General features: G+C 39.0%; 1 pseudogene; it reads left to right on the forward strand.

The window, feature by feature from the left end:
* The first annotated feature begins 18,199 nt into the window (after positions 1-18,199).
* Positions 18,200-18,299, forward strand: LOC122151113 (annotated as a pseudogene).
* The last annotated feature ends 3,338 nt before the right edge of the window (positions 18,300-21,637 follow it).

A 21,637-nucleotide genomic window follows, 5' to 3' on the forward strand; every position in this document is an offset into this window, starting at 1 on the left:
AGAAGAGTGGGAAAAGACATAAACTTTTAGAAACAGAAGAATATATCAAAGAAAGGAGAATGAGCCATGCATTTAAAGGGAGGCACACTTGGCAGTAAAAAGGGGGTTCAAGCCAAGGAACAAATCAAACACTAATGCCCAGAAGAAAAACAATACTTGAGAGTTAAGCACTTCAGATTTATTAGCTCTTAGTAAATAAAGATTAAAGAACAGCATTGGAGACGGCCAAGAAATCTTCACTTCTCACCCTCCTCTTGGTCTTGGCGGTAACTATGAAGGAACTAAACAAAGACCATATGTTCTATTATTTTACCTGGCTAGGAGACTGTAAGGATTTGAAGAGCATTCAGGTGTTCAGCTCCGTTGAGGGAGCTGAACTTTACTTTTACTTGAACTGGCCACTTAAAGCAACCAAGAGTCATCAGTGCTACAACAGAATTGTGTACAGCTTGATTTTTCATGGGGCTTAAGAATTCTACTCATGACTGCCTGGAGCACTGACTTGGCCTTTTTTCCTCTTCAAAGCATGTTATGCATACCTACCATTTACTTAACCAAACCTCCATTCTTCCCCAGCAGTTTATTTCACAGATGGAAGAGACTGAGGCAGACAGGCGAGCATATTTCTTGAATTTGAAAGGAGAGTAGAACCAGGACAGGACTCTCTAGGCCACATCCCTGACTAAGGATTTGGTTTAGTAACTTCCTCTTGAAAAACGTCCATGTCATTTAAAAAAGAAAATCCAGGTGAACTGTAAGTGAAAAATGAGTGTCCAGTTAAGAATGCAGTGTATAACCTGCTGATTTTCTGTCATCATTCTCTGGCTGCACCCAATCCCCCTGAGTGGTAAGGGTAGAGAGGGAGGCCATCCTGTCAGTAAAGGCACTGACACTCACCCCCTACTTTTCACAGAGCTCCAGGAAATGTAGTAGCTGTCGGTTTCCAGTCCCGAGTCTTAGTGTCCTGGACTTTTATTTCTAGGTAGGGATCCTAGAGCAGACTAGGCAATTCAACTTGGATGCTGTTCAGGACTGAATTTTGTCCCCCAGAAAGATATGTTGAAGTCCTAACCCTTAGTACCTGTGAACATGACCTGGTTTGGAAGTAAAGTCTTTGAAGATGTTGTCAGTTCAGTTAACCTAAGATCATATACTGGAGTAAGAAGGGTCTAATCCAAAGTGAGTGATGTCCTTATAAAAAGAAGAAACACAAATACAGTCACAGAGGGAAGATAGTCCTATGAAGACAGAGCCAAAGAGTAGAGCAATGTATCTCTAAGTCAAGGAATGCCAAGGATCACCAGGAACCACCAGAAGCTGCAAGAGGCAAGAAGGGATCTTCTTCTGGATCCTTTAGAGAGAGAGTATGACTCTCCCAACACCTTGATTTCAGACTTCTGGCCTCCAGAACTGTGAGAGAATAGATTTCTGTTGTTTGAAGACACTCAATCTGTGGTACTGTAGCAGCCCTGGAAAGCTAATACAGATACGTAGCCATGTCACTTGTATTATTTAACATGGAGTCCACTCCGAGTCCAGTGGGGGAAGGAGCACATCAGCAGCATCCAGTTAATGGTGATTTTTCATATTCTTCACCTTCATGATGGTATTCATGGCATTAACCCAACCTCCTCCTCAAGACTTGGTCAAGAAGGAGCCAAGCACATGATTTGCTGCTCCGCCCCCAATTACTGTTCTCCTCATTAGCATGTGAGTTCTCTTTATAATGCCATTAAAATAAGGTGAGGGTCTTAGTTCCTGGGCAACCGGGAGTGGAAGGTGCAGGGCTGTTATGATAGCGACCATTTTAATAGCTGGTTAGCTTTCAGTGATTCTCTTGTTTGCTTGAATTCTTGTTAAAAGAATCCAAACCATATCAAAGCTTTGCCTGTTTTCTCTTCCTGCTTTGTCTTTCTCCTCCTGTTTTGTCTTTCTCCTGCCTGAAGGTTTGGCTGACTTACACAGGATCTTTGAAACTTGGTGTAGTGCCTAAAGCATTTGACTGCTAACCAGAAGGCTGGAGGTTCATACCCACCAGGCACTCCTCAGAAGGAAGATAGGGCAATCTACTTCCGTAGTGATGCTGCCTTGGGAACCTGTGGAGGGGTAGCTACGAGTCAGATCCGATTAAATGGCAGTGAGTTTGGTTTGGTTTAGCTCATCTTGAAAGGAGCTCTGGTGTGTCATGGTTAAAGCATTGGACTGCTAGCCAGTAGGTGGGCAGTTCGAACCCACCAGCCACTCGTGGGAGAAAGATGAGAGAATCTGCTTCTGAAAAGAATGACTATGAGTTGGAATTGCCTCGATGGCAGTGGGTTAGGTGTTTTGGTTTTGGTAGCTGCTCTTGAGGCTTTTTCCCTTGACCTACACAAAAGAGGTTCCCTCAATTCATTCTCCACAATCAACAGTATTTTTTTTTTAGTATAAAGATTGGCATTTTCTATTTAAGTATGGGTTAAAGTTTTCAATTAGAAGGACATCTAAATGCACTCTTTGCCTCTAGTTTATTTCCACAAATTTGGAAATACAGTTAGTAAGAATTTCTTCTAAGATTGCCAACTTTCTTTCTTTTAGTAAGTAATTTTCTTAGTTTCAACAGATAATTATGGAATTTCAATAAGCAAGATAGCTCTGATCTATAATGGGGTTGATATTTTCCATAAGCTGCTCATCTGCCTTTTCTCTTCAGAGATTTCCATGGCATGTTCAGTACATATCACAGAAAATAAGTGAAATTACCTTTGACAATTCTTATTATGTCCAAGAAAATTCAAAGCAGTGAGTATCAACGAAATTTGCCTGTGAGATAGTTTAGCATTTCAAAAGAAGCCTTTTCTGAGAAAAGCAGTCAGAGCCAAAGAAAACTCAACACTATTATATCATAAATCCATCATTGCTGAATTTTTACGGGAACTCATAGACCCCATGATCTATGGAGATATTCTTCAGAGTCTGGAAGTCCTCCTGTTGAAGTTTTTTAAATGTGTGTTTTCAAGTCAATGATAATCTAAAAACAATATAAACATATTCTGGATCACATAGATGATAATATACCCAAGAAACCCATCAGCAATTACTTATTCCAAATTATTGGAGCCAGATGTATTCTAGAATTCATAGGTTTTCAGATTTTAGGAATATGATATGGTGTATATAAAAAATAAAACAAAACCACACTCACTGCCATCAAGTCATTTCCAACTCATAGCAACTCCCACTGGGTTTCCAAGGCTGTAAATCTTTCTGGAAGTAGATAGCCCAGTGTTCCGTTCTGCAGAGCAACTGGTGGGTTTGAACCACTGACCTTCCAGTTAGCAGTCAAGTAGCATATACTATATATTATGAAACATCCATGGTGGATGCTGACAGTCCCAAGAAACCCTTTATATGCATATTACTGTAGTGAAACATGAATACTCACTAAGTGGGATAAAGATAGAATATAAATAGACCATATTCCAGGCCATAAAACAAGCCTTAACAAATGTTGAAAACTAAAAATATGCAAAACATGTTCATGGACCAAAAAGTAATTACACTAGAAATCAATGATGGAACGTTATCTGTAAAATTCCTCAAGTGTTTGGAAATAAAACAACATACTTCTAAATAACTTGTGTCAAAGAGGAAGCCACAAAGAAATTAGAACATATTTTGAATTGAATTAAAACAAATCCACAACATATAAAATATGTGAAATGCAGCTAAAGCAATGCTAAGAGGGAAATTTATAGCATTAACTATTTTTTTAAAAAAAGTTCTCAAACTGATTTCCTAATCTTCTACCTTAAGAAATTAGAAAAAAAGGGTATATTTAACTGAAAATAAGAAATTTAGAAATAATAATAATAATAAGGATAAAACCAGAAACCAATGGAATGGAAAACAGAAAAACATGAGAGAAAATCAATGAAACCAAAATCTGTTGTTTTTAAAAGTGAAATGAATAAAATTTAGCCAAATGGCCAAAGAAAAAAGAGAGACCTCACAAATTACCGGTATTGGGCATGTAAAAGGGAACAACACTAAAGATCCTAAAGACATTAAAAGGAAAATAAAGGAATATTATTAACAACTTTATCCCAATAAATTTGGCAACTTAGATGCAATGGAAAAATGCTTAAAAATCATAAGTCTACCAAAGCTTACTCAAGAAGAAACAGGTAACCTGAATAATCTTATATTGAATAAGGAAGTTAAATTTGTAGTTAAACACCTTCCAACAAAGAAACTTTAGATTCTGTTGATTTCACAGGCAAATTTTACCAAACAGTTAAGGAAGAAATAATACAATTTTATACAAGCTCTTCTTCAAAAGAGAGGAGGTTGAAACACATAGTTTGACTCAAACTATGAGGGCACCATTACCCTGATACCAAACCAGATCAATTTGGGTGAAAATTTACAGAGGAAATTAGTTTTTCTATTCATATGCATTTTGTTTTGAAATGTTTTTGTTTGTTTGTTTGTTTGAATGTCACTTGTACCATATTGTATGTATCATATTTCTTCCTTCCTTCCTTCCTTCCTTCCTTCCTTTCTTCCTTCCTTCCTTCCTTTTTAAATTGTGATTTGGGTGAAAATTTACAGAGCAAATTGTTTTGTTTTTAATTTTTATTGTGATTTAAGTGAAAGTTTACAGAGAAAATTCATCTTCCATACAGCAGTTCACATACACTTTGTCTCATGACATTGACTGCAATTTCCCACAGTGCAACAGCTCTCCTCCCACTTCCTCCCCCTAGCCATCTCTTCCCTGTATCCTTCCCTCCCATGCACTCCTGCCCCCTGAGCTATCTTCTTTTGCATACACAGTCCTTCTATTCTCCCATGATTGGTCTCTCCAAGGAGTGTATCTACCTAATGTATGCTTGCAAGCTTTTAAGATCCCAGTTGCTACTTGCCAAAGTAGGATGTGGAACAATGTTTTTGTGTTGTATGTTATGCCAATTGAGCTTTATGTCCACTGCAACCATGGTCCCGAGCCCACAGGTCCAACTACTCACTCCCTCCAGGTAGCTGGCTGTGGCCAAGAAGTGACTACAACCTTGTCCCTTGTCGACTCTACTATATACCTGGAAATTCTTATGGAACATACAAATACATTTGTAGAAACAGAGCAAATTGTTTTTCCACTCAATGATCCATACAAATTCTGTTTGGTGATATTCACTGCAATCTTCACACTGTAATAGCATATTTCCTACTTCCTCCCTATGCCCACCCATTCCCTTCATTCTTCCTAGCTCTATCTCTGACAAATGCTATCCTCTTGATCTCATATGCTTGATTGTTGTAATGGCTGCATACCCTCCTTATGTTACTATTCAACTTATAGGTCTATTGTTTGGCTGCCAATTGATCCATGGGAGTTAAGTTCAGTTCCTAGTTTGGAGGGTGTCTAAGAGCCACAGTCTCAGGGGTTACACCAGTCCTCATCAGACCAGTAAGCCTGGTCTTTTTTTATGATTGTGTGTTTTATTCAGTATTCCCACACACACACTTTATCTGGGACTTCTTGTTGTAATCCCTTTCAGAGCAGTCAGCAGTGGTAGCCGGGAACCATCTAGTTCTTCTGGTCTCAGGATCATAGGAATGTTAGTCCTTTGTGTCCTGTGTCTTTGATTTTCTTCACTTCAGTCACTACTCACCAAAGTAGGATGTAGAACATTATCTTTCTGGACTATGTTATGCCAGTTGACCTTAGTGTTCCCTGAGACTATGGCCCTGAGCCTTCATACCCAGCTACTCATTCCCTCACTGTATTGGTTATGACTAAGGTGTTTTTGTAACTTTGCCTCCTGTATGCCCAATGATATTCTTGGATATATTTGCAGCATATATAAACACGTATGTAGAGATACCCTCTGTCAAACCTGTATATATTCATGGGTGTAGCCCCATTCACCTTCCCACCCCTGTTCAGCTTGAGTATCTATCCATGTATCCACTCCCAAATTATTGTCATTACTATGATTGCAGGATTATGTATGTAATGGTATCCACCTTTGTTGCCTTTAACTCTTGTACTCCTCCCTGTCTCTTCCACTGCATTGATCATTTTGTGCTTACCTCCCCTTCATTGTATACTGCCTTTCTCTTCACCTAAGTTAATTCATGTCTACCCTCTAGTTGGCAATTGTCCCTCTCTTCCCCTCTCACCCCTGGTAGCCTTCAAAAAAACAATTCTTTCTGTGTGTAAACCTTTTCTTAACTTTTTACAGCAATGGTCTCATACAATAATTGTCTTTTATGACTGGGCAATTTCACTCAGCATAATGTCCTCTAGGTTCGTCCATGTTTTGAGGTCTTTTGCATATTCATTGTTATTCTTTAATGTTGCATAGTATTCCATTGTATGTGTCCACCATAGTTTGTTTATCCATTCATCTATTAATGGACACTTAGGTTGTTTCCATCTTTTTGCTATTGTGAATAATGCTGTGATGAACATGAGGTGGTATATTGGGTAAGGCATTTGGCTGCTAACCAGAAGGTCGGTGGATCAAACCCACCAGCTGCTCTGTGGAAGGAAGATGAGCCAATCTATTTCCATAAAGTTTTACAGCCTTGGAAACCCAATGGGGGTTGCTATGATTCAGAATTGATTCTATCACAGTGGGCTTGTTTTTTTTCAATTAAAAGGAACAAACTATTGATACATGCAACTACACAGATGAATCTCAAAAGCATCTTATTGAGTGAAAAAAGACAGTCTTAAAAGACTATGTACTATATGATCAATTTATATGGCATTCTAGAAAAGGCAAAACTATAAGGCCAGAATACATATCAGTAGTTGTCAGGGTCTAGGGGTACAGGACACAAGACTACTATTTTTGGGGAAAAAAATGGAATTATAATGTGAACTAAGTCACAGATTCTGATAGCCAGTGAAAGAAAAGCAAACTGACCCTTATTTTGCCTTTTAAAAACCAGAAGATGAAAAAAATCAAATGACTGTTATGATTGTTTTGATCTTTAGAAGTCTGAATGTTCTTAAAATTGCCAAATTAATGTCAACTTTTAAAACACTCTGATTTGTCATGGCAGCAAACCTGATCTCCATAGATTAGATTAGGTAACAACTAAGAACTGTGAAAAGATAGAGATGCCCAGTGGGGAACTTGAATGGAGGGATTTGTGGCACCTGAGTTGTCAAGAACATATTATGAAAATGAAAATGCATTAAAGGTGACCCAATCACTTAATCCTTTCAGACGTGTTCCCTTTAGGGGGAGCTGGGAATGTTGAATGGATGCAGTTACTCATTCTGTTTTCATAGTAATATTTCATTCTGCAAAGGAGCTCTGGTGATGCAGTGGTTAAGTGACTGGCTGCTAACCAAAAGGTCGGCAGTTCAAACTCACTAGCTGATCCATAGGAGAAAGAAGTGGCAGTCTGCGTCCATAAAGGTTATAGCCTTGGGAACCCTGTGGAGCTGTTCTACTTTGTTATATAGGGTCGCTATGGGTTGGAATCGACTCAGTGGCAACAGGGGCTTCTGCAGATGAAAAGATACATATTGTAAGGAAGGCCTTCATATTCTAGAGCATTCTAAGGAGAACTCTTCTTCTTTTGGTTAACACAAAGGTAGTATTTTCTGAAGAGGCTTGTTTGTTAAAGGTACAGATAATTCAACAGAGGGTGCTTTAGAAGAAGAGTGCAAGACTAGAGACCTGATTCTCCAGGTGAGAGTGAATGATTGTCTCTGATTGTATTAGGGCTCAGAGCACGATGAGCTGATAAGAGAAATCTCTCTGCATCCCCCATGGGGTCTTTACAGCTGGTTAGGAACAATGTTTAAAAGAGCATCATTGCAAGGAACAGGAAACAAACCATCTTCTGTAATAAAGGATGGAATTTGAAACATACAATTTGGTTGGTGTCCAAGTTCTAATCCCTGCAACCTGCAAATATGTTCCCTTACATGGCAAAAGGCTCGCACATTTGATTAAAATTGTCCCTGGTTGATTGGTCGAGAAGAATTATTAGACTTAATGTAAGAGTAGGAAATTAATAAGAAGATTACTCTCAAAAAGGAAGAGTTACATAAAAAGATGCCTTAATTATAATAGGACACCCCTGACTCGTCTCAGTATATATAATGGAGAAGTGGGAAAGTGGGTTATATGAATTATCTTCATTATTTTAGGAATTGGCCTTATGTCAATTATTATGAATGCAATCTCTGAACTCTTTAGTCTGGCTGTCAAGGTGCTCCACAGTAATCTGTCTAGCCATCCATCCAGGCAGCCAGCCAGGCCTCTATTTTAGGAAGATGCTGATCACTAGGAATAAGAAAATGATGAGCTACATATAACATCTATGAGTCCGGCCAGTAAGTAATCACTAGTACAAACCTAGTTCTCTGACAGAGCTCAGAAGAGAATGGGATCACTTCCATGGTGTGGCCACTGAAGATATAGATAGAGATTTGGGAGAAATAGGTCATGAGCCAAAGCAATGTGTGACCTCACAGAATGAGTCCTGGTCTACACTGATTGTAGTTCAGAACTCTCGCTAGCGATATGTTAGGAATAAGGTTAGACTGGGGCTTCCTAAGGAGCTCTAAGCAGAAGGCTAGTGGTTCAAACCCACCAGCCCCTCTGTGGAAGGAAGATGAGGCAATCTACTTCTGTAAAGATTTACTGCCTTGGAAACCCAATGGGGGTCACTATGAGTCAGAATTGACTCAGTGGCCATGAGTTTTTTTTTTTTGGTTTTGGTGAGCATTTTGGTTTTGGTATGTATCCTAATCCGTACACTCTCTGAGGGTAAGGATCATGTAAGACTCATGTCTAGTGTCACCTACTATACCCTGCAGCACCTCTACACAGTAGCTTACTGTGGGGTGTATGAATGAATGAGTAATTCAAAAGATTGAAGATACATATTACATATTGATACATATAACCTCTCTTGCTGGCTGTTCTGGTTACTTAGTGCCACTCTGACAGGAATATACCACAAATGGGATGGCCTTAACAAACAGGGGTTTATTCTCTTACAATTTGGGAGGCCAGAAGTCCAAGTTCAAAGTGCCAGGCTCTGGGTGTGTGTGTGAAAGCCCCTCGACCTTGGACTTCAGCTCTGCCATTTGCTCCCCGCCCAATGAAACTAGAAGCATCTCTTCACTCAGGCAGCTACTGGCTACTGAGGCTGACAAGCCCAAGGTCGGCAAATAAAATGGCACAGTCCCAATGTTACCAAACCACATAACAGGCCAGTAATTCAAGTGCATTATAAGTCCCAAGGTCGGCAAAGCATGGCAGGCTGCTGAACAACAACACAGCTACATGCAGGGTCCAAGCGTGCCATAAGCTAGAGACCATTCCCAAAGCTGTTTCTTATATACGGGAAGCAGACCACATACCCAAAGCAGCTACTCAGCTGCTCCAGTAGATTCCACCATGGAGTGAATTACCAATCTCACCATGGGGAATAACTCCATTCAGCTACCCAGCCACTCAAGCAGGCCCAGCCACGTTGACACACAAACGTAACCACTACACTGGCTATAACACAGTGGTTCTCAGCTTGGGCAAATTTGACCTCTATAGGATATTGGGCAATGTCTAGAAACGTTTTTCAGTGTTAAAAACTAAAGGGAGAAGTGCTTACTGGTATCTAGTATATAAAGACTAAACATTGTAGGATGCTCCAATGCACAGGACAGCCCCTACCAAAAACAGTGGCCCTGCCCAAAATGTCTATAGTGCTGAGGACATGGAAAAATCCTAGTTATAAAAGGCCACTTCAGGTATTTTTTGTCTCTGTCATCTGCCAGTAAAAAACATGATTCTGTTAGGTAGAAGGAAGCAATGACTTTGCCAGCATGTTTTTGCTAAAGAATTTGATGAGTAACATGATATTCCATTGGCTTTGGGGCATGGGTCCCTTACACTAATGAAAAACCTGGCATTGCCCTCACTCTGGTGAAGGTCTAGAAAGACACTCTAAATCCCCAAAGGAGAACTTGGCAGAAACCAAATGTAATTGCGAAAAGACACAATGCCCTGTAAGAAATTTGCCTTGAGCACAGACAACCAAGTAGAAACTTAGATCTTCAGGTTCTGATGGTGACTAATTGAATCCATGAGAGGCTGGGTGTGTTCGTAGCTCAGTATATAAATATCCCATTGCTTAAAACACTGTGTCTTCCAGAGTTGCCCTGAAAGTTTAACAACAGGACATTTTGAAGCTAGAAGTAACATAGAGAGCTAACTTTATGAAATAAAAAAAGAGCAAAAATGTTAATATTTACTTTTTAACTACCATTAAAGGCAAATGTGTGGATTGCTAAGTTACACCATGATTCAATAACCAAAACCAAACCAAACCCACTCGCATCAAGTCAATGCTGACTCATAGTGACCCATAGGGCTTCCAAGGCTATAAATCTTTATGGAAGTAGATTGCCTCATCTTCCTCAAGCAAAAAAGCTGGTGGGTGTGAACTGCCAACCTTCTGGTTAGCAGCTCAATGCCTTAACCACTCCACCACCAGAGCTCCTTCAAAGTGAATATTCTCTATGATGAAAACCCACCTTAGCCCTTATGAAGGGCACATTCACTATGATGATGTCTCAAGTGTTCTTAAATATTCTGGCGCTTGATGGGATACATTCCCATACACTGCATCCTCCTTTCAGGATTATCTCGCCTTCTCCAGGTTTTCTTGATGTCAAATTTGTCCCCTGGGAGTAAAAGCCCACCTACCTTGGCATAGTCTACTCAACCAAGGCAAAACAAAAATTTGAAAACAAACCAAAACAACCCTCACCTCTTTGAAAAACTCATCCTGGATACCCAAAGTTAGGTTTGTAGAATGGATTGGACTCTTCAAAACCTATGCATTTTTCAGACACAGAATTAGAAGTGTGCCTTTGTTCCTGCCACGTAAAAGAAAAGCAAACCTTTGTTTAATAGTTAACAATTTGGGGCAGCTACTGCCTTTTAAACCTCTCCAGGACTGAGATGGCTATCTGGAGAGGCGAATTACAGATCATTTGGACAGGAGATTATGTCATGTTGACCTGCTCTGAAGTTTGATTTTAAACAGTGATTATATTCGTACTGAGCAGGCTACATTTACTTGAGTCTTGTTACCGGGACTAAATGGTAATAGAGCAAGCAAATACATTTGTACAAATGTTGAAAAGAGCTCAGTGGCGAGACCCACAGAAAACTGCTCTAAGGTTTAAATTGGAGAAAAGCCTTGTTCTAACTAGGAATTTAAACTGAAACCGTTAATGAAAAAAATTAGAACAGAGGACACCAAGTTGCCAATCTTCAAATCAAAATATTAGTTTATTGAGTTTTGTATGACTCAACTGTGAACGAAACCAAATTTTTTAAGATGAAAGAAAGCAAAGGAATGAGTTCCAAATATAGTCTTGTCTGTTTATTATCTAAAGTGAAAGAAAAGACTGGCATGACAAAAAATTCCTTTAACCAAAATAAACTGAAAATTTCGTTTGGCTGAATCTCCTGACATAAAACACCACAGACACACACACACACACACACAGCCCTCTTGATAAGATGTTTTATTATTTCTACAGTTGTGTTGAGAACCTACCATGAAGAAGCCTCGTTTGGAATGAAGGCAGGTGAGGAGAGCAAGTCCATTCTGTCCAGTGGCCAGATAAAGAACCTTTTCCCATGCCCCCACCCCTGCATTTGCCCTCTCCCCACTGCCCGGGCCTGGTAATGCCAACCCATGTATTTACTGCCAACAGAATCAATTGGCTATATTGTCTGATAGTGGCAGGCAGCTTTTAAGTGTTTTGGTCCATGGGTTAAATGATCTGCCAATTCTCTATTCTTAGTATCTGCTTTATAGTCTCCAATTGCTGCTGTGTAATAAAATATAATTTGGAAGAGCTAAACTATAACTTGGGTAAAATCTGAACTAACTTCAAACTATTTCTAAAAATTAAGCAGGACCTCAGTCATTTGGTGAAAGTAGACCCTCAGATTTTTTTTAACTTCCTCTTCATGTCACGAGTGAATTAAGGTTGAACAAACCAACTTTTATAAAGACACTTCTGAGGCTATTGAGAATATTTGAATATAGACAAAATATTAAATGGCAGTAAGGACTTGTTACTGATTTTTATGTGATTACACATTGTTTTATTTTTTAAAATACTTCAAAGGATCCATATTGAAATATTTAATAGTGAAGTGAAATTAAAGCACAGCTAGTCCCCGACTTACAATGTAATCAAGTTATGACAAATTACACTTACAACTCTCTGTTTTTTTTTTCCCCGTTTTTGTACAACTTATTTTTAGTAATATGTCCCACCTATAATGTTACAGTATGTAATTTGCTGGTGCTATCACTCCTCGGAAGGAAGGTTGGGCAATCTACTTCCGTAGTGATACCGCCTCGGAAACCCAAGGAGGGGTCGTTATGAGTCAGATCCGACTCGAGGGCAGTGAGTTTGGTTTTGGTTTTGGTTTTGGCTATCATTTATGTAAATCAATGTGTAATGTTTTCAATCCCAAAAGACAAATATAGATCAGATTTATACAGATACTAATAATAAAAGGCAATAATAATGAAAACTAAAAAAAAAAAAAAATGAGGTATTCAGCTTAATTCAGAACCAACTGACAATGGAGTTGTCGGAATAGAATTCCATCGTAAGATGGGGACTACCTGTATGAGATTTGCTAACACTAACTCTACTCAGGAAAAACTAAATATTTACACCAGGCAAAATTTCCAGTTTAACATCCTTTCCAGTCACCTGAGAGTCTTGCTAAAATGAGATTCTGGTTCAGTAGATTGGTGGCAGGGCCTGAGACTTTGTGTTTCTAACCAGCTCCCAGAAGTTGGGGTGCTACAGAGTCTCATGAATCACCTTTGATTTGCAAGAGCTATAAGGGTTTTTTTAAACTCTACTAATGCTAAAAATCACCTGGGAGCCTTGTTCAATGTACAGATTTCCATCCTCTTCCCGGGAGATTGTTTCAGTCCATGCGGTTTAGAGCCCAGAAGAATGGCAACTATACCAAGAACATAGTTACTGATCTCCAGGTTAATCTGAGCACATTAGATTTATCAATTCATAGTGGGTCATTTGCTGTCTTTGGCACAGTGCTACATGCCTTTCTGACTCTTGCTTTTCTTTTTCTCTAAGTTGACCATATCAGAGGAACATGTTCACACACACACACACACACACACACACAAACCTTGTACATGAATGTTCATAGCTGCATTATTAATAATAGCCAAATAGTGAAAACAACACAAATGTCCATCAACTGATGAATGGATGGACAAACAGCAGTACAGCCATACAAGGAAATATTATTTGGCTATAAAAAAGGGAAGTCCTGCTACATGGTACAGTAAGGATGAACCTTGACAACATTATACTGAGTGAAAGAAACCAGTCCAGAGAAAGGACCACATAATGTATGGTTTCATTTATGTGAAATGTCCGAAATAGGCAAATCCATAGAGACAGAACGTACAGTAGCGATTGCCAAGGGCGGGCGAGAGGGAGAATGGAAGTGACTGCCAGTGGGAATAAGGGTTTCTATTTGGGGTGATGAAAATATTCTGAAATTAGATTACATAATCTGTGACTAGGAGCTCTGGTAGCATAGTGCCTAAGGCACTTGACTGCTAACCAGAAGGCTGGAGGTTCAAACCCACCAGCCACTCCTCGGAAGGAAGGTTGGACAGTCTACTTCCGTAGTGATACCACCTCAGCAACCCAAGGAAGGGTCACTATGAGTCGGGTCCGACTCGACGGCACGTAACAACAACAACAACAATCTGTGACTATACTACAAACCACTGAATTGTTCACATTAAAATGGTGCCTTTTGTGGTATGTGAATTATGTCTCAATTTTTTAAATACCTTAAGTTTCACCAATTAAAAATAAAGACTATTTTCAATTGGCACAGTTTGCTTATAAAGAGTAAAGATCTTTTTTCTCATTTGAATGATGTATACAGGTAGTCCCCCAACTTATGTCGGGGTTCCTTTCTGATGACTCCACAGTAAATCAGTTCTGACATAAGTCAAATACCTCTTTCTTTTAATGTATATAGTTTTCAATATTACTGTCTTTTGTTACTATTATCTTTATGAATCTGATCTGTATTTGTCTTGGTGGTTGGAAACATTGCATTTAAACTTACAGATATATTTTAACATTATGTATAGTAAATATTTCTAACAATAAGATGTATAAAGAGAAAAGCAGATGGTTTTAAGTGTGGCTTGTCAAAATTTGACTATGCCATAAGGTGAGGAGTACCTAAACAAATAGTCTATAGATCAAGTAACAATCGGGTTTTGTCTTCAAGATAACTGGTATTTGATCTTAGCCTTTTGTGTTACTTTTACTCTTCTAACAGCTGGGATTCTGAGTATAACTTGTTCTCACTTCTATGAATTGCCTTTATGAATACCAGTCAGTTGCCACTTTCTAAAAATATGAAAATCATTGGTTATCTTTTATGAGTCTGGATCAGTCTTTGTGAACTTTGTATTTCTAATGCTGGGCATGTGGCTAGGATGATCTGTTCAATAATGTTTACTGAATGGTTCTTTGGGGGTGAAAACTAGCTTGTTTAGAATGAAGAGTTTATCAAACTCCCTTTGTCTCGGTTAGTCAATTATTTCATTGAAAGAATTTTACCTGAATGTTCCTCCAGTTTGGATTGAGGAGCCTATATGAGAACTAAAAACTTTGAACCTTAAAACGATTTGCCAGTTGCATGCAACTCTCTGTGAATTCCTTCCAGCTAAATATTCCATCACTCTTTTGTTCATTAAAAGAAATGAATTCCAGCAGCTTAGCTTTGTAAACAACTTTGCAATAAAAAACAAGTGTTCACATTCAATGGATGAAAACCATTTTAGACAGGAAATGGGCTTCAGGTTCCAAATGCAGGGCCTGTATTCCACCCAGGAACATGATTAGGAAAATGTTGGCATGGGAATTGGGAAGACCTCTCTCAAAATAGTTAACTGAAGAGTTTTCTGTTACTTCAAATTTGATAGAAATGCTGGATTTCAAAACTTTTCCTTTCCTATGGCCAAGGAAGGACTCCTCTATGAGGTAGTTACGTAAAAATAAGGAGTCAAGTATTAATGTTTAATGGGATGAGAAAAGATTTTGAAACTGTTACTTTCCAGTAAATATTTTTCAGGCAGCCGAGGTCAGGGAAAAGTACAAAACTTAAAATAGATACCTTGAGTTCTAATTCCACTTCTTTTGCTCTTCTGCTATGTGTGTGACCTTGGACTTTATAAAATGAGGATACTCCTAACTAGAAACCTGTTGTGAATTTAATTAATAACACTGTATTGTTATGTGAATAACATGTGTGCTATACAGTTTTTGCAAATCGCTACCACCCCCTCTTGTTAGTTTCCTATGTGCACTATGCACGTTATATGCATGTGTGGTTATTTATGGGGCATGTTATATGCAAAAAATATGGTAAGTAGGAGAAACACATTGCATAGAGGCTGATAGCCCCAGATGTAGACAATCCAACAAAAATAGTATAGAGTTTCCATGTGGTGGTTGTTAGCCTCCATCCAGTCAGCCTGTGCTGTGTGCTTTGTGGGGATTTCATGGGTGGTTTGGGGAAGTACATCTCCAGGCCTTCCTTTCTAGTCCATCTTTAGTCTGGAACCTCCACTGATGTGTTCAGCATCACAACCATACACAAGTCTCCGCTTACAGATGGGTGGTGCTGTGCTGGAGGTGTACTGGCAGGAAACCGAACCTAGGTCTCCCACGTGGAAGTTGAGAATTCTACCACTGAACCCCCAATGCCTTGCCGAGTTTCTGTATTATGTGCAAAACACCTTACTAAGTGCTGAGGACACCCTGAAGAACAAATACTCAATTTCCCTACCTCATAGAGCTTATAGTCTAATAAGAAAACACAGATAGTTTCTTAGGCAAATGGAAATACAAGGTTTCTATTTATCTATCTATTTATTTAATTAATTGCTTGCTGTTCATTCGTTTATATGAGTGAGTGCAGGGAGGTTTTGTATGGTCATTCTCAAGGACATTATAAGTAAGCAGGACATTTTTAAAATTAATATGGTCGTGATTGGGAAACTGAAAAGAGTTGTGACTAATAAGCCTAGTCTATGTGCTCTGAATATTTCATGGAAGGTTAAATGAGAAACTGGAACAAATCAAGGGGCTGTATGGACTAAATCCCGTAGGGTGTATCCCCCAGATCCAGGACCAGCCCCCTCTGGGGAAATGGTGCCATACTCTAGCCTTGTGTTAGAGGCTGTCTTTGAAACTTTTAGACATGCTCATTTCACCAAGCCCTCCTGTTTTATGTAAGTGTTACATTGTAAACCAATGAGTTTCATAAATGTAACCACAAAATTGAGAACCAATTAAGAATATGTTGGTCTTTTTCGCGTTTATTTTCTTTTCTTTACAAAGAACAATCTGGATACAGTAAGTCCCCAGCTTACCAACGTCTGCCTTATGGGAACATCTGAACTAGGGAAAACTCGTACTTGCCCTTTAACGTTATGTAAATTTGCCCTCACTTTGAAACGGTTGAACCAACCCTTACTCTCAACAAATTCTTCATCACCGTCACCTCCACCTGCTGCAAATGCAGCTTTTGGATCACCAAAAAAGCTTCAAGCCTTTTCTTGCACTAAACCAAAACCAAACCCACTTCCACTGAGTGGATTCTGACTCACAGTGACCCTGTAGGACAGAATAGAACTACCACATAGGGTTTCCAAGGCTATCAATCTTTACGGAAGCAGACTGCCACATCTTTCTCCCATGGAGTAGCTGATGGGTCTGAACAGCCAACCATGTGGTTAGCAGCCCAGTGCTTTAACCACCACATCACCAGGGTTCCTTTTCTTGCACTAAACCCAATGCATCCCAACCCAAACCACTGCTATTAAGTTGATTCCAACTCATCACGACCCTATAGGGCTTCCAAGGCTATACATCTTTACAGAAGCAGACTGTCTCATCTTTTTCCCATGAAGAAGCTGGTGGGTTCAAACCACCAACCTTCTGTTTAGCAGACAAATATCTTACCCACTTCACCACCAGAACTCCTATTTTCTTGCACTAAACTAAGGCTACATAAGAAGCCTGTACATCTGGTCTGACTTTCCTACGAATTCAACTTAAAGACACACTTAAAAATGGATCTCGTTGGTAACCTGGAGACTGCCTATTTTCGCTTTCCTGTCATAGCCAAAGAATTAGAGTGGGAAGTTTTGATCTAGATCAAAGTGGTACCGCGGGTCTGACTCAATTTTTATAAACCCAAACCTTTGAAGCAAGATGTTGACTAATGTGTTTCTGAAGCTTATTCATCCCTGTTCTCCGCCAGGTCTAGGTGCTTCTTTCCTGTGCATTGCATGAATTTATGGAATTTCTCAATGTATATTGTGGATGACGGCATTCAACTCCACAGCCCAGGAAATGATTAGAAGAGCTTGTGTGACATTGGTGGCTGTAATCTTTCCTTTAAAATCATGGAATACTTCAGGAATTCTATATTTACTTGAGAATACACATATTGTTTTCCTAATCAGAGAATGCATTGTTTAAATAATTAATATAGGCTGATCTTTCAAAGTGGACCACTCACTTGAAGGGTTTTAATATATATATAAACACACACACACACACACAAAGCCCTGGTATTGTGAAGTCAACAAAAAAATAATTGAAATAAGTTCAGTGTATGTGCTGACAACTTTTCTCAGTTCACAACTTACAGAATTGTAAAAATACTGCATTTTGAAAGACTCCGTTGATTCACATTTCTGCTTACTTGGGGTGACTGAGCCTTTCTGTATCCCAAGATCAATATGAGGGTAAACCTATTCCTTCTTTACTGGAAATTCCAAGTGTTTAAGTCAAAACCTCAGAATGGAGTCCTAAAATTGCTTGGCAGTGAGTATTTTTCAGTGAGCGCCTATCTTATAACCACATCTGCTGAACCGTAAGGTTTGTCAAAGTGTGGTCACCCTCGAACTGCCCTGTGGCCTACTTCATTTGAGCCCAGAGGAATGTACGAATAAAATAATCAGAATTTTCATAGCCCTGAGACTCAAAAAGAGTCTAGAATTTGTTTATCAGATTTGGGGGGTGAAACTATTATTTTTTTTTTTACAAGGCAAAAGCAAATTGTTGGACTTGCTTCAGCAGCACGTACACTGAAATTGGAACGATACAGAAGTTAGCATGGCCCCTGGACAACGAAGACACCCAAACTGGGAAAGCATTTGATATTTTGTGTGGCTCCTGAAGGTGTGACACATTGTTGTTTTAAACAAAGGAAATGACATGAATCAAAGCAACATGTGGCATCTAATATGGAAACTGATTTTTCACTATACACACAAAAATAAATAAATAGCTAATTGCTGACAAGTTTCTTACATGAAAAACAATTTGTTTGATGTTTCAGCTCTAGTGGTACAAAATAATAGATGGCGATTCAGATCCTTGTATATCTTATGCTAATATTCCCTTGAACTAAATTAAAAATGTAAAGGCATCTCTTTGATATTTTACTGACAGTGACCCTTTTTCTTCAAATCAACTGTCGAAAGTGTGGAATATATTTTAAATTCAATTTCCAGAGAACTAATGGGACATTTTGGAAACTGAAAATGTTGAAAGTTATTTTTCACTTTTTATTCCTCCCTCAGGTGAGTGGCCATGCATTTTGGCAATTTTGTGTGTATATAACTGCCAAGGCTGTTAAAATTATAAAACATCATAAAATTAAGTTAGCAAAGAATGCTAACTTTTTTTATGCTATTTGAGTATAAATATACAGAAATATCTTCACAGGGATTCCAGTTATAGGGAAGGGATTTCAAAGATTCAAGAAAAGCCCAGAGGGTACAAGGAAAATAGAAATGATATTTTACTCCCCAAAAGTGTTAGTCTCGTGTTTTCTATGTGTTGTAACCCTCCTAGAATGAAATGACTTGAAGTTCTCCTCTGGTGTGTCCTTCTCTGTTTAGCCTCTATCATACTCTAAAAGCTTATATTTCAAAGGTATAATGTTTAAGGAGAACATTAAACAAAACAGCGGACCACAGATGAATCAAAGGATGGATAGAATGTTAGTATTTCCTTTATTTCAATTTACTGAAATAATTTAAGGCCAGAACTTTGGTTCAAATTACTCATATCATAAAATTCCAAGTTAAGAGGGCATTTAACAATAACAGTAACTTATATTCAACTTAAGTTCAAAACATCTCAGGAAACCTCAACATAAAGTATTTCTAAAGCCTAACTTCCAAATAAAAGTGTCTAGTGTATCTAATCTGGGGGAATGTATTATAAGCATAAGTAATTTGGTTAAATTCCAAGGTAACGCACTTGCCCCTCAATCTAGATGGAGAGCAATTACCAGAGGAACTGACAGACCCCTCGTTATCAAGGAATCTGGAAGAAGAATCCCCAATATTTTTATGCCTTATCTGAAGTTACTGTAGTCATTTTGTTGTTCTCTGTCCCTTGGGGAGGGTTTTAAGTCAGAACAGGGCTAACCAAGAGGTACAGTTGAGTCTTGTTATTTGCAGTAATTAAATTTTATAAAGTCACCACAAAAACTGAATTAACAAATACTGAACCATTTCTCTGGGGAAATACAGGTTCCTTCGGTCCACTGGTCACAATATTTTCATCAACTAACCTGAGTAATTTCTGGACTTTGCTTAATAGCATTATGCTAGGGTTAATTTCTTGGTTTTGATAAATATTCAATTGTTAACATAAGATATTAGTGAAACAGGAATTTGGGTGAAGGGTATAGGAGAACTCTCTAAACTATCTCTGTAACTCTTCTGTAAGGCTACAATTATCTAGAAAACAAACAACTGTTAAAGATAAACTGCATCTTGGTTCCTGGGGCGTGTCTTTTAGTAGGAATCATGTTACCAAAATTAGATCCAGAAGTTCCCCTTTTACACTTCCCCATATCTCTACTATTTTTGCCAATTCTCCAAATTAAAAGATTCTCAAGGTGGACAGTACAGTTAATTAGTCCCATTACCTGTGCTGGGATTGCTTCTGGCGCCCAGAGTCCAATAGCTGATGATGGGTCTTCTGTTTAGCAGGGCTGTCACATTTTCTGAGGAGCTCTGTGGCGTAGTGGGTAAGGCATTTTGCTGTTCATCAGAAATTCAGTGGTTCAAATCCACCAGCTTCTCCACAGGAGAAAGATGAGGCAACGGAAGATGAGGCAATCTGCTTCCGTAAACATTTCCAGCCTTGGAAACCCAGTGGGGCCAGCTATAAGTTGGAATCCACTCAATGGCAGTGGGTTGGTTTGTTTGTTGTTTTTTTTGACACATTTTCCACTCAGGAGGATGACCCTGTAGAGAGTTCCTTCTAAGCTGACATGGGCTCATTGTGGGGAAATAAACAAACCAAAAAACCCCACTGCCAGCAAGTCCATTCTGACTCATAGCAACCCTGATTGGGTTTCTAAGGCAGTAAATTTTTAAGGAAGTAGATTGTCTCATCTTCCTTCATAGAGTGGATTGTAGGTTTGAACCACCAACCTTCTGGTTAGCAGTCAAATGCCTTAGGCATTGTGCTGTCAGAGTTGCTTCATTGTGGGGAAATAATAATAAAAAAACAAAAAACAAATTCACTGCCACCCAGTCAATTCTGACTCATAGCAACCCCTCCTTGGGTTTCCAAGGCGGTGTCTCTATGGAAGTAGATTGCCCAGTCTTCCTTCCAAGGAGTGGCTGGTGGGTTTGAACCGTCAGCCTTTTGGTTAGCAGTCAAATGTCTTAGGCAGTACGCCACCAGAACTCCTCATTGTGGGGAAGGAAGCACCAAGCCAAAGTGAAAATATGTTGAGAAACCACATTAACAAGAGAAAAAACTGCTTGGTGAAGACGTAGTCAGGGAAAGTGAGAGATGGGCTGTTTGGAAAAGTATTTCATGTCACGTGCAGAAAGCATAATGAGCTATTTTTCACTTCAGAAAATACTGGAAAGTAAAATGAAATAGCCACGTCTTCTAGAGAGCTTCTTGGTCAAACTATGAAGATTGAAGATTTTTGGACAATTTCCCTGCTCTCAACTCTTCCTATTTCAGAGAAAAGGGTTTTTTTTTTTTTTTCCTTCTTTTTTCTTTCTGGTATTACTTTTGATCTTCTTTCCTTCTTTGTTCAGTATGTATTTGAGCTCCTCTCCTATACAGGGCACCATTCTAGTCAGTACCCCATGGCCAGTAATAAGTGGATCAACAGAAGCAGTCTAGGTGTTAATGTTGGGGGGTGGCATGTGGTTCCAGCCCTACATCTGTCAGTAGACGAGCCTGGGGTTTAGAGCCACAGTCCCACAAGTGTCCGGGAATTGATAGGATACCAATTGAGATGCTTTAACAAATGGATGAAACATTGGAAGTGTTCACTCATCTCTGCCAAGAAATCAGCAGACAGTTACCTGGCCAACTATCTGGAACGGATCCATATTTGTGCCCATTCCAAAGAAAGGTGATGCAATGGAATACTGAAATAATTGAACAGTATCTTTAATATCACTGTGGTGGTTATGTTTATGTGTCAACATGGCTGGGCCTGGCTGAGTGGCTGGG

Source organism: Orycteropus afer, unplaced genomic scaffold (genome assembly GCF_000298275.1).
Source record: "Orycteropus afer afer isolate SDZICR_OR568_19922 unplaced genomic scaffold, OryAfe1.0 scaffold00304, whole genome shotgun sequence".
Lineage (NCBI taxonomy): Eukaryota > Metazoa > Chordata > Mammalia > Tubulidentata > Orycteropodidae > Orycteropus > Orycteropus afer.